General features: G+C 37.0%; 1 protein-coding gene across 3 annotated transcripts in view; it reads left to right on the top strand.

The window, feature by feature from the left end:
* Window positions 1-10,501: 10,501 nt before the first annotated feature.
* The window catches only part of LOC129240419 (protein phosphatase 1 regulatory subunit 16A), a 96,113-nt gene continuing 92,170 nt past the window's right edge, over window positions 10,502-14,444 (top strand). For 2 of the 3 annotated variants that reach the window (XM_054876202.1, XM_054876200.1), the window contains exon 1: window positions 10,502-11,653. The gene's annotated coding sequence lies outside the window, so the exon portion shown is untranslated. The remainder of the gene's footprint in view (window positions 11,654-14,444) is intronic. The other variant, XM_054876201.1, reaches the window with a different exon arrangement.

Genomic DNA, 14,444 nt, shown 5'->3' with positions numbered 1-14,444 from the left:
CCTAGTGAGCCATCCAATTGTTGAGGAAACTTTGTTGTTCAGTGCCTTTGACTTACTCCTGCATGAGCCGCATAAGCGCAGGCTAATTTTTGTAGTGCTCAAATCATAAAAATTTAGTGCTCGGGCTTTCTGTTGGTGATTCTTTGTCATTTTCACAAATTCCATTTGAGCTACTACGTAGCTACTATACAGGACGTATATATGTAACCATGCACATGCATGCACAGAACTATGCTCATACCTACATACATACATTAACTGCATATTTGAACTTTCAATTTTGCAATCAACTTTATAAAAGCGAATGCTACGCAACCGAACTAAACTATGTACAGAGTGTAACCTCCAAAAGCGATTTGAAACAAACATAAACAAGTGAGTGCAATAATAACAACAACATAAAAATTTAGTCAGTGCTTAGTGTTTATAGTGCAGAAAATTTCGTGCGTCTGAAAAAAGAAAACGAAAGCATTACCGTACCGGTCAGAAGTGAAACAAGAAATGTGGCGAAAATTAAAATGAAATACAAAAATAATGCCGAGACGTATAGTTTGTTTAACAAAGTGTTTTTCAACACTCCATAAAATTCGCAAACAAAAACAAAAACAATTGCAAAACAGCTGCTATAGTGAGAACAGCCGCAGCTTGGCATACAAAAACAACTCTTCAATCGTATGTACAAAAGCAGAACACAGATTTCCGCTGGTCAGTATTTTGTTGTTACTTAACTTATTTCCTTTTATTGTCTGGTCTGTTTGTGTTTTTTTTTGTTTTTTTTTTGCATACTTGTGCACCTACTTAAGTTGGCGCAAAATATTCTGAGTGTTATTTGTTTTTGCCCTGACCGTCACCGCCCCAACAAGCCGAAAAGAAAAAAACATCAAAACTTCAAGAGAGCAAATTTGGCTTTTGGACTTTGTTGTTTACTTTTAGTTGGCTGCAGCCGCAGATGCCGACACAGTGTGTGCGTTGTTTTTGTAATGCCATGAGTATGCTCCGACACACAAATTGAGTGAGAGTAGTATTGTAAGTGAGAGTCAACATTTTTATTCTTTGTTGGATAACAGTGGGAGAGAGAGAGTTTTGTGTGCTGTAATTGTGTTTGCAAAAACATCTGACGTCCGGTATAGGGTTACCTGTATAAATGGCATACACAAAAGCGTGGATGCAGAATATTTTAAACTTTCTGCACAAATCCAAAAACCAACCCGATATGAAAAAATTGTGGGTAAAAATAACCCAATAGAAAAATGTATGTAGTTAAAGGCAAAAAAATGTATTTCATATATATAAATATTTGTCAAAAAAAAAGGAAGAGAACTAAATGCATTTTTTTTTTTTTCATTTTGTAATTTCTTGTTATTTTTGACAATTTTTACACATAATTGCTTTTTTTTCTCTTATATTCATATATGTTTTTTTTTGTTTTTTTTTTTTTTGTTTTTTTTGTTGTTTTTTTTTTGGAGGTGGCACAAAGCATTGAAAGCCGAAAAGTGCGAGACTTGCCTTTCGGCACACCCACTAAAAACACACCCCAGCTCCGTTTCCCTCCCGCGGGACAACCGTTAAGTTGTACTTCACGGGAGGGGGAGTGGCCTATTGCCTCTTCATGAAGATCTGCGCTGTTGTTCAGCGCGACGCAGTTTGGAAATTACTATTTTTGCCATATTACATACAGCGGACCAATGTTCTTCTGACTCTAACATAATATCCACTAGGTTATCAGCCGAAATTGGCCTCCCCACCCTAGTGCTTAATTCCTCCCTTTCGAACACAAATCGCGGACAGACAAAGAAAACATGTTCTGCATCTTTTACAGCTGGGGCACAATGAGCACAGTACGGGTCGTCTTCGTGCTTAAACCTATATAAGTAGGATTTAAAACACCCATGTCCCGTAAGTATTTGGGTCAGACAGTAATCTAACTGTCCATGTTCACGGTTAACCCATTTGGAAATTGTGGGAATCAAACGGTACGTCCAGCGTCCGTTGGGGGACAAGCTCCATTTCCCCTGCCATGAACGTAGGCTACGCTCTCTTGCTATCTTGCGTATTGTCACCCGTTCTGAACTAGCTTTGTTTTTGTATATTTCAGCATACTCTGTTGCCATTAGGTTGATTGGGTGTAGTCCTGCTATAACCATAATGGCGTCTTCCGATACCGTGCGAGGTATCTGAGGGCACTTAATCGGTACACTGATTTCATGCACTTCACATATGAGGTGTAATTTGTGGCTTCCGCCATGCTGGAGCTGCATACAGCATAATCGATGAGACAACAGAGTTGAGTAGTTTCCTACAGTTTTGCCTAGGGCCTCTGATGTTCATCATTATTCGCGTTAGCGCAGTTACTGCTTCTGCTGCCCTGCTGCTCGCGTACGCCAAGTGCTCGATTATTACTCCCAGGTACTTAATGAATGGCTTCGATCCTATGGCATGATCGCCCACCATTATGTTGGCCGACTCCACAATCTTCCTGCTGCTAATTAGCACTGCTTCGGTACCACTATTGCACAACCATTCCTTTACCATGCCAATAGCTTGGGTGCATGCTTCTTCGGCTTGATGGAGTCATTTAGCCACGACCACAACAGCTATGTCGTCAGCAAATCCTACAATTTGTGACCCTAGAGGTAGATTGAGACGCAGAACTTCATCGTACATAACGTTCCATAACAAAGGACCGAGGACTGAGCCTTGTGGAACTTCGCCAGTTATTTTGTACTCTTTTACACCAGCATCGGTTTTATAACGCAAGGTTCTGTCAGAAAGGTAACTAGCAACAATCCTACGAATGTACATTAGAATGTGGAAACTATCCAGCGCGATTACAATTTTGCTCCAATTCGCTGTATTGAAGGCATTCTTAACGTCCAGCGTCGCAATTAGGCAGAACTCCTTGCCACCGTATAGCCATCGAGTACCTTCAATCGCCTTCTGTGCAATGGTTTTGACTGTAAATACAGCATCTGTGGTTGAACGGGCTTTCCGGAATCCGAATTGTCGGGGTGATAGACCGCCTACATCCTCTATAGCAGCCTCCAGACGATTTGCGATCAGGCGTTCCAGGATTTTTCCTGCGGTGCCATATAGGTATGTACAAATGTGAGTACTAGAGATATGCAATAGATACTAGGAAACTCGCAGATCCTGCAGTAATAGGTTGAAAAAGCCGCATATAAAAAGATTTTGTTAAGCTAAAAGTTGGTAGAGTAGAGTAGAACTATCTCAGAATCGATCATTCTTATGAATACTTCCTACTGGGTAAAGGGTTACATGATCATTACCATCTGATAAAAAACCTGGCAAAGAACTTAAGTCGGGTTTGCATCGAGCAGACTCGTCAACTGGTAGAGATCTCAGGTGTTTGACACTCAGCACTTCTTTTACATACGTTTGGGTTTCAGGAACTCCATGCTTAATTTCGGTGAAATGACCTGCTTCCATATGGTAGCAAAGTGGTAAGCTTCTGGACGACTTCATTTCATTTCTCGTAAGAGATTACAATTCAGCTCTATGCATTTTAAACGCAACTTAACTACCGAGACTACATCAGCTCTGTTTCAGTGTAAGTCATACTGACTTCACAGCACCTGGAATAAATCTAATAAGTTGTTGCGACTATTTACAACTGCAGATTAATTTATTAACCATGAACAAATCAAAAAATTTATTTTAATCAAGTACAAACTTACATGGGCTCAAACGGTCTCTGTATTGCTTGTATTTATGTTAAGAAAGTAAATATTTAATGTCGATCGATCGAAAATTAACGCATATACACTTGCGTATTCCATTCAGCTAGAAACGTGCTAAAAATTACTCGACGTAAATATGTTCCATATCCTCGGAAGTCAAAATATATAGTGCGAAACATATTCAGTTTTTGAATCCACTAGAATACTGAAAAATTTGAAGAACAAGGAATGCATTGAAAAACATTTCGAGTCATCTGGTAGGCCAATTTCAGACCGGCTGACAATGTGCATACTTCGTATCGATTGACAAAATTTGATATTTTGGACGTGTATACTCGATACTGAATAACGAAATTAAGAAAAAAAAAAACAATAAATTTTATCCGATCAGGAACACTGCTCATATTAGCATATCAGGTTACCACACAATAGCTGGCTCCTCAAATTCATACAATAGGTTTATGTAGTTTTCTGAGTTCATACGCTCGAGAGTTTTGAGTATAGGTGTCCTGTTACAATAGCTGAAAACTGCGCAAATTGTCGACGACCCTTCTCTAAATTTTCACTTGGCACTCGGGAGGCTTAATATAGCGCCAGTACTAATTAAAACGGTCAGCGCCATCGATATTAATTTTGTTCATACAAAATATCACATTTTTCACTGGTACTTGTCAATGTTGCGCAACTTCGTCAAAACTGGTTTTGAGTTAATTTTTTTTTATACAGCGCGTCTACTCAGCGGCTGGTATAAATCGGACACATATTTCGATGCCGTTGCATTTTTTTTTTAATAATAGCGGCTGAGGGTTTCTAGGTTGTATTTATTTTACTGATTTGTGCTAAAATTATTCTCCTTATTCATGGTAGAAATACACTCGGAGGCTTGCCATTGCCTGCCGAAGGGCGACCGCTATTAGAAAAAACTTTTTATTCATTTTTATCTTTCAATGAGGTTTGAACCTATGTTCTGTCTGAACTCCGAATGGTAGTCACGAATCAAATAGGTAGTTAAATAATACCCAAGCTTTAATCTAAGGGTAAAATAAACCCAAATTATGCTTTACTAAGTGGTTTGAAATCCAAAGACTATTTTTAATTGAATATCGGAACAAAACTATTTTCGAAATGACAAAAATAAAATCTATATGAAAACCGATGAAAATCTAATATATATGAAAACCCACCTTTGAAACAAGCAACGAAAGCTGCTAAAATGAATATCCTTGCTTTAAATTGAATTTCGTGCTCTAATGTAACAATCGTTTCAATAAACAATGTATGTATGCATAATTAAAAAAAAAAAAAAAATATTGGCAGCTCTAAAAAAGACGCTTCACAAACTGGTTTGTGCGTTTGTATAGTACGTGTATATTTGTTGCTCCCCAAAAAAGGTGTGCTTAGGTCAGCAAAAATGTCAGCAGTAAAACATAGTTTACCTCGAATGGGAACAAACGGAAGCACCAAAGGAAGCAAAGGATAATGCAAAATGAAAGCCGAAACCGATTAAGTACGGTTGGTTGGCTGAGTATAAAATCGGTTCACCGAAGACGAGCCTTATTCGTCGTTGCCTTCATTCGCCTATTGAGACTGCATGCTTAGGACGTGTGAGTGTAGGAAGTAAACTGCTAAACTGCATCATAACAACAAAACAATGACAAAACCAACAAAATTCACGTGCCTGAGCATAATTACTTGCTGGTACATACTCGTGCATACTTATTTGTGAATTTGTAAGTAACCTATGGACGTGCAAACAATAAAATGAGTTACGTGCAGATTGCAGTTGTATAGCGGATACTTTGTTATTGTAACAAACAGATAACACTACGTTTACAGATTAGCGGAAAGAGGGGCGGAAGAGAACTAAAAAGTAGCAAAAGCTAATGCGGAGATTGATGCGCGCATATACATATATATTTACATATACAAGTACATATATAGGGAATCAAAGGCAAGAGGGAGGGGCAAGTGAGTAGCGATGAATTAGGAGTGTGGTGTACTTAGTTGCTGCTTTTGCTCTCCCATAGTTAGTTAATTATCCACCGTAATCAAAGCGGACAGTTGATGTCTTCAACGGCATACTTCATACTCTGGCTTTTCCATTAACTGGAATTGGTGTTGATCTGCACAGTGGCGTGGTGGAAAGGAGCAGCGAGGGATTTGTGATTATGAACGTTTATCTGTTTCTCTCTATGTGTTTTTTTAAATCATATTCATGATTGTTAGTGCCAGGCTCTCAATAATGTGTTGCTTTTACCATTAGCTCTTACTACCACCACCCACTTGTTGACTGCTCTAGTGTTGTTCATTTAAGGGGTTATATGCAGTTATGACTTTCAAAAAAATCGATTTTTTTATTGCATTTTTGTAATGTACATATATTCAAAAGTATACGCACGAAATTTGAAGTAGATCTAAGCAATACTTTCGGAGTTATACCTAAATATGTAGAAATGCCTCGGCACGTTTTAAGGTAGGTATTGAAACTTTAAACGTGTTTTTTTCAAAACGGCATTTTTCAAGTCGGTGTACACGATATCTCGAAAACGGCTTGTTTGATCGGTCAACCGTTTTAACTCAATCTTAAAAGATACATTTTCTAGTAATTAATCGTTCCTTTTGTAAATCTGATACTTATTTTCCATTTTATAATCAATTTACGGCCAAATTTTAACGTAAAAATCGAAATCATTTCTTTTAAAAGCTGCCATTTTGTGAAAATTCACTATTTTGATTAGCCGAACGATTAATTACTAGATAATCTAATATATTAACAAAATTTGTTTGGTTTTTTGATTTCAGATAATCCAATCCTGAGTTACGATGTACACCGTAAATCGTCTTTTTTTAAAGGAGGTTCCAGAAATCGCCTGCAGCGCGCTCTATAATCAACATTTTCATAAATAAAAAATTTTGTTACGTTCTTGAAGGATGCTTTTATAACCGTCAAAAATTTTCAAATTAAAATAGTCTGAAGTTTCTTCAGGATAAATCCTTGACAACCCGTCTTTTTTTTGCTTCATAACTGCGTATAACCCATTAATTCTTCACTTTTTTTCTATTCAGTTATTTAGTTGTCAGTTTAGATAATTGGCCGTGGTCAATTGTCATCGATACTGTGTAGAACATTTCACTAAGCTATGAAATTAGTGATTGCCTCCTTAATTCCAATGTGTATCCTGTGCGAAAAATTGGTTTTTGGTATGATGAAATAAGCTCTGAACTATTAGGGATCAAAACGAGCAGCAAATGCATTTTCTCTGCGGTAGATATGCTTGCTCTGGCCGCTCGATGGATCATGAGAGCAGCTTATCTTCTAGCTTATTTTTCTATTGAAACTCGTGAAAAACATTCACGGGTGTTAAAAATTTTCTGATTTGACGTTCGTACTCGAAACAGTTGCTCTGTTAGGTGATTGATGTCCTTGGCGATATTGACATTAGATGGGTAAATCTTTTTTTTTTTTTTTTTTAATTTCTTTAGGTATTCTTAGATTTGGTTTGAGAAAGTCAACATAAATCAAATTCGCAATCTGTGAAGACCAAATTTCTCCAATTTGATGTGAAATAACTTAAGTAAAAATTGGGTAGTGTTGTCCTCTCTACTGTTTCGTCTTTGAAAAAATCTTTGTTTTGATTTAGAAAATGTCTTAATCCTAATATTCTTTGAAAATATACATTTTTCTCACTTTTTCAGAGCTCAGGATATTTTAAGTATACTTCATTTATTGCAATATTACAAGATTTATCCTTCTACAAATCTTCTTAAAGCGGTATTTGTGAATCTTCTTCGCGTTGACATGAATGCGTTCGATATCTATGACTTAGACGACTTACTTTCGTTCTGGTGTAAAACTACCTTGGAGATGTGATGAAAATCGACCGAATCGACCAACAGCTTCGGGTGTTTTTAACGTGTGTATCTGCCGGTGACGGTGTGACTTCACGATGCTCAAAAGCACAATGGATTAAATCAATGCGTTGGTCAGCGCCTTCAAAACGCTAAAAGCATTTACGGTATCAATAGGCAGTGGGGAACGGACACCCCAACCATCTTGGTGGGGCTCGAGGCCTATATAATCCTCTGCCGTACTGTGGGTCCGGCATTCTGCTGCGAAAAGACAAAGAGGCTCTGCCCGCATTTGGGTGGTAAACGACAACCATAACGATGCTCTCCAAGGACAGGTACCCCTGTTCCCCGTACCAGATTTCAGTTTCAGGTCAGACTGCGTAACCAAGACTACTACCAGTTGAGCTTCCATACAACTCTGGACTGGTTAAGGTGAGAAATGGGAGAATATATTCCCGCTCTGTAGTATTTATGACGCGTTCAACATGCTCCAAAGATCATTAGTTAGTTAAGGATTTTTTTTCTCAATTGGGGCAAAATTTATCCACAATTCTAAGTTGATTTAGTAATTAGCAATTACTTTGTGAGATGAGTTCAAATATCCCCCATCAAACTCTTCTGCAATACACTTTTCATGACTAAATATAGCCTTAATTCTCAAAGTCTTAAAACAGCGCAATTTACTTTTTTAAATGCAGATCTCCTTATTATGATAAAACAGAGTTTGGAAAGTGGGGCAAACCTGGCACCCTCTTTCAAGTTTTTTGTGGTGAGTTTATGAGTGTTTGGCAACATGCCTGTTGGTCCTACATACTTTACATATTTACATTCATTGCACCCGACCTGCTGTTGGGAAGCATTTACCAATACAAGTTGATTCTTTGTCGGTTTTAGTGTCTACTTTGTTGCCATTATTGTCAAACTATGTATGTACCTCTCGGTGTGCATGCATGTATGTATGTACATATGTACATCTATGCGGAGCCCATATTTTGCATATAGCATTAACGCTTTACGACTACCAACTATTATTGTTGTAACTGGCACTTTTTATTGCCTTTTCTGTTCTTTCCGTTTGTTGTATGATTTCCTTTAGCTTGCTTGCTGCTATGACCTAACTCAAATGCATGCAACTCTCAACCAAAGCCGCAAAGCCGGCTACAGTCAATGCAATCTGCACTCTAAATACGTTCGTGCATATAAATATATACAAACATTAATATGTGCATACATATTAGCCATTCACATTGCTTACCAGCAGCAGTCTACCAACAATTTTGTACTCATTCCCCACCGACCGCCCAGTCAGCCTTGCACATTTGTAGCACAAATCATTACGCCACGCAGTATAAAAAAGTGATGCATTGAGTTTTAATTTGATTATTCAGTGGAAGTCAACGATATTTTTTTCCAAAGTTAAATTATAATTTTTTAAATAGGTTTTTGCAAATAAATATTTGTAATTCAATTCTTGCAAATGCAAAAAAAGAAAAATAGTTATAAAAAAAAAATTTAATGGAATTCTATTTGAATCTCTTATAAAAACGCAATAAGTCATAGATGGGAAAACTTTTATTTTATAGCAATCACATATATTTTTTTAAACTTAATAGTACTTCAACATTAGTATATTCCCGTACAACTAGAATGTTTTTAACATGAAAGTTTTTTAATCTAATTTTTTACACCAGTTTTACGTGTAAGAATAATTGTATTATTATTTCACGTCTGTAAATAAATAAATAAATAAATATACATATAATTATAATATAATTATTTTTTTCTCAAATTTTCTTAAATTGCTACATATACATACATATGTATATAGTCACATACGTATACTAACTACATGAATACATATGTATATAGCCACATATATTATATTATATATATACATATGTACATAAGTATATAAACCTAATTATGCATTGAAAAGAGAGAGAGAGAAAGATTGAAGTTGCGTTAAATAAAATGAGTACTAATTTACAAATATGTTGAGGAGTACCTAGCCTAAGTTTAATAAATATGTGTATTACCGTTAATTTACCTTTGTTACTATTTTAAGAAATAAAGAAGTGTTTAGTTTTGATAAAGACACTGAAGAGACCTGTTTGAATCACAAAACGTTATTATATGCATTGTAATTATTTTGTTCCTTCTTTGAAAGTATCTTAATTCTTGCCTTCAGTAAAAAAGTAAAAGTTCTCCCTTTTTTCTTTAACATTTCGTTTGAAAACCTTGAAAATGCAAATTCCTTAAGTAAGCGTGCAATCATTGCTTTATTTATTATATGTATGTACTTAGAAACAATCAAAAGCAGGACATATTCTTGCAATATTTCTCACAATTATCGAGAAATATTTGAGATTTCTTCATAAATCAACAAAAAGTAGATTTCAAATCTTGCAAAAAAAAATGGTAGATCTACCAATTCAGTGTTAAAAGTCCGAACACTGTCCCTCTACCTGCACGTACCTACATATATTACATATTTACTTTGCCGACACATTTGCTTGCACTTGTTCGCCGATTTTGTTTTTGCCAACAATCGAGTATTGCTTTTGCTACATTTTCTCATTTTGTTCATAGTTGGTTCACTCTCACTTTACCGGCTCTCTGATTTTACCGGTTATTCGCTTCTCTTTCAATTTCTGCGCCAACGCAGGCACTGCCGCTGCGCTTCAACGCTGCGGTTGACGATTATGGTAATAATACATACATATATATATGTGTGTATGCTGCTGCCATGGGCCCACTTCATGCGCTCGTTCTGCTTTTTGCTGACATCCGCTGATGTTGTTCATTGGCAAAGTAACTGGTGCGCTGTTGCTGCTGACTGTTAACTGCTGTCTGCAGTCTACCGTCTGCTGCTTTCGCCACTCATATAATTTTCGTATTTTTGCTGTTTTTAGTCATGTGAACGCATTTGAGTTACCGCAGTCGTGTGTGAGAGCAGCGTCTAAGCGTAGCGTGAAAAAGTTTGCTCGTAAAAAGATTTGCAATTATTTATCTATAGAAATGATATATTGCTGGCGGCGCGTAATATAACAATAACACAGCAAATAAATAAAGTGTGCAAAAAAAACAACAAAAAAAAGGGAAAAATATAACAGCAAGCGAGAAATATTTGTGAATTATTATTTGATTTTTGGTTTTTTCTGTTTTGAGAAATATATAATAATGCTATATATTTTAAGCAAAATACCAAAGTGTCATTGAGTGATCAGACGGTGGTAGCGGTCAGTGATTGTTGCAAAAATTGTTTCACAATAACAAATGGGGGAAACAACAAAAGAACCATGTCAAGCGCAGAAATAAATTGGCATAGAAACTCGCAATATTAAACTTTATCAATTGAACAATAAAATTTACATTGGTATCAATAATCAATGCTGTTTGTTTTACTTTTATTTCTCAAACGATGTGACATTTTCACGTGATTGTCATTAAATAGCGCGCTCGCCTTCTCTTCGACAACCTGTCCACACCACATCCCACACATTTGACCGCAAGTAATTTATTTCCAATGGAGAAAATAAAAAAAACAACAAACAAGTGCACACAATCAACGGTAGATAAGGCAGGCAGGCAGCAATAAAAATAAACAACAAATTTCAAGTGTTAAATATTCTCTTCTTTTTTGCGCGTATGTGTAGAGTAAAAGTAATTAAAAACGGAAAACGGCAATTTGTTGCTGGTAATAACTGTAGTGTGCGTCTGTGCGTTTGTTTGGTGTTTTAATTTTTTTTGTTCTTACTTCTTTTGTGCTTTTGCCTGCACTCTTCACATTTTAACTATGAATTGGCAGATCTGTGCGTTGACTACTCGATGGAGCTGCCTATGAAGCAGCAACTCAATTCCGTCAGTCAGTCAGTCAATCACCTGCGTGCAGCAATCAATTCTGTGTCGCAGCACCGGGCTGCGTTTCATTGTTCCATGCTGCTACTGCTGCTGCTGTTGTTGACCTGCGTTTGCAAGTGAAGCCGTTGAAGTCGTGGTACTGTGCAATTTGTAAGCATAGCCGGCGAAGTGTATTCAACAGAAAAAATAAATAATAAAAAAAAAACAACAAGAACAAATGAAAAATACAACAAAAGTTAAAGTTGGTAAGTTACGCAAAATTTATCGATATCTTAGTATGGACGAGTAAACCGCAAGCTGCTTAGTCAGCCTACAAAATTTATAATTTACTGTATGAAATGCGTAAACTACAGACGCACATACATACATATATTTATATATACATATATACTTACATACAATCATAGTAAACTATAAAGTTGCTGACAGTGGAACTGAGGAGCTGAGGAAATGACAGCAGAAATGCTATAAATAATACAAAATAAGGTTAGGCAATATTTGAAGTTATTAAAAAAAAATTGCAGTGAAAATTTGTTACGTATAACAACAACGTAAAATAAGCATACATAGCATAGCACATACATCCATAAGCACACACGGGCTAACAGCTTAAAAGCTTGAGTACAACGACAAAAATAGCAATATTTGGGTGGTGCGCCATATCAGCAAAAAAAAAAAAATTCGAAATACTTAACCAACCCATTTGCTTATCAATGAATATATAATAGGTGTATGTATGTTTATATGTGAGTACACGTCCACGCGTACAAACATGGGAAATAAATATCCACACTTCGCAATTGAGAGTAGTAAATGATAGTACCGTTATTGTATGGGCGCTTTGTAAAACACAGGAATTTTGTATACTGGCAGAGACGATAAATTTAAAATCATTTTAAAACTCTAGCCATAATTTTTGCAGCTGCATTAGTCACCTAAGTGCGTACGTTACTACTATTCCGTTAGTCGCATGCTCGTTTTCTGCTGTGGACATGAATGGATTGGTAGAAAACGTTTTTTTCTAATAAGTGGTGCAGGTAGTTGCGAATTGCATGGCCTCTCGGTGAATCCTGTAAAAAGTACCTTATTGCTTTTCACTAGGAAACGCAATATGGAAGGCCTGTTACTACCCACATTGAAAGAACTGTCTTCAACTGTCTTCTGAGGTTAAGGGGGAGGGAGCCTGCTTTAGAGGCTTCAAAAAATCGATTTTTTTTTTTGCATAAATGTCTTTCCAAACTATCCAAGAATGTGCCTTCAAAATTTCAAAAGCGAATTCAAAATATTTTCGGAGTTACAGAAGAAATTGTGAGCAAGCGTCGAGCAGGTAATACATATACGAGCACCCGGATCGCTCAAAGCGCGATTTCTCGGCTTTTTATTTTTACGATTGTTTCTAATTGACGGGAAAGATAGGGAAAAAGTTAAACGTCCTATCGAAACGAGATAACATTGATTGTATTCGGAATAAAATTCTCTTCTAGTTGAACCTAAAACACCTTAAGAAAGTTATGATTAACCCACTTTTTAAACAATTTAATTAAATTTGTTTTCCCAATTTTTTTTTTTAATTAGCGAGAAATTGTTGAATTTTTCACGTTTTGTTTAATTTTCTTGGTTTAACTAGAAGCAATACTGCACTAAAATAAAAATTGTTTTGGGTTTTTGGTTCCAGATGAAAATTGCGACCTGCATCTTTCCCGCCGCACGACACATGCACACTCGAGGCGCCTCGGCAAAATGCTTGTACCAGGCATAATATGACATATATTTTAATGAAAAATTTGAGAATACTGCTGAAATATATAAAAATAAAACCTGAAAGTTTCGTTTCAATCGAATATTTCTTTCCTTCCCAAAAATACACGAAAAAATCGATTTTTTGAAGCCTCTAAAGCAGGCTCTCCCCTTAAATACTTAGGAGTAATCCTAGATAGTAAGCTTGTCTGGAAGAAGCACGTCGAGCAGAAGGTGTCTCGAACACTAAAAGTCGTCTGGCAGTGTAAGAGAATCTTTGGCAAGATATGGTGGAAAGTCACAATAGTTAATTCCAGAGTAAAACCCCTAAACGGGCTACAGAGCAGTGTGTGCTTGGGTATCACTGGTGCTATGAGTTCGACATCTGGTGATGCCCTTAATGCCATTCTGAACTTGCAACCTCTAAATATTCAAATTCGAAAGGAAGCGATGAAGGCGGCGTACAGGCACAAGTTAAACAGAGTCTGGGGAAATAGGGAAAGCACAGGCCACTGTCAGATATACCATCAGTTGTCGGAGCGGTGCACACTGTTCTCGATGCCAGTGGACAATCGAGTGCCTTTCGTTAGCTTCGGTAAAAAGTATGATTTTTTGATTCCAGATAGATATCAATGGTTAAGTCCAGAGAACCTATTAACGAGAAGTCAGCACTCTTTCTACACCGACGGATCCAAAATCAGTGATGGTAGCGGATCTGGATGGTACTTAGACGAAGCCACTAAGTACTCCTATGCCACAGGACAGATGGTCACGGTATTCTTTACGGAAGTCTATGCCATCTTGAACGTGGCATACTGGATAATTGAGAAAAAGTGGCGGGGCAACAGTATTGGAATTTGTAGTGACAGTCAAGCTGCACTGAAAGCCCTTGCTAGCCCACGCTGCTCTTCGAAGTTAGTCAGTGAATGTAAGACAAAACTGAACAGTGTTGCAAAACACAACAATGTTAGTCTTATTTGGGTGCCTGGACATTGTGGTATTACAGGGAACGAGTTAGCTCATAAACTGGCTAATAAAGGCTCTACAAGTATGCCACTAGGCCCTGAACCTTTCTAGGTGTCAATTCTGCATCGATTCAACTGTGGATTGACGACTTCATGAGGTCTACCCATAGAAGACGGTGGTCTAGGTTGAACTCGCGCAGAGTAGCCAAGTGCTTTGTGAAAGAACTAAACAGGAAAAGAGCGACCTTTCTCCTAAAATTCAGCAGAAAGAACCTGAGAGTACTGGTGGGTGTCAGCTACCATGGGGGTCGTGGACAGCCCGATATGTCTATCC

This window comes from Anastrepha obliqua, chromosome 3, assembly GCF_027943255.1.
Source record: "Anastrepha obliqua isolate idAnaObli1 chromosome 3, idAnaObli1_1.0, whole genome shotgun sequence".
Lineage (NCBI taxonomy): Eukaryota > Metazoa > Arthropoda > Insecta > Diptera > Tephritidae > Anastrepha > Anastrepha obliqua.
Note: the sequence above shows the minus strand (reverse complement) of the source record. Positions and strands in the feature narration are given on the sequence as shown.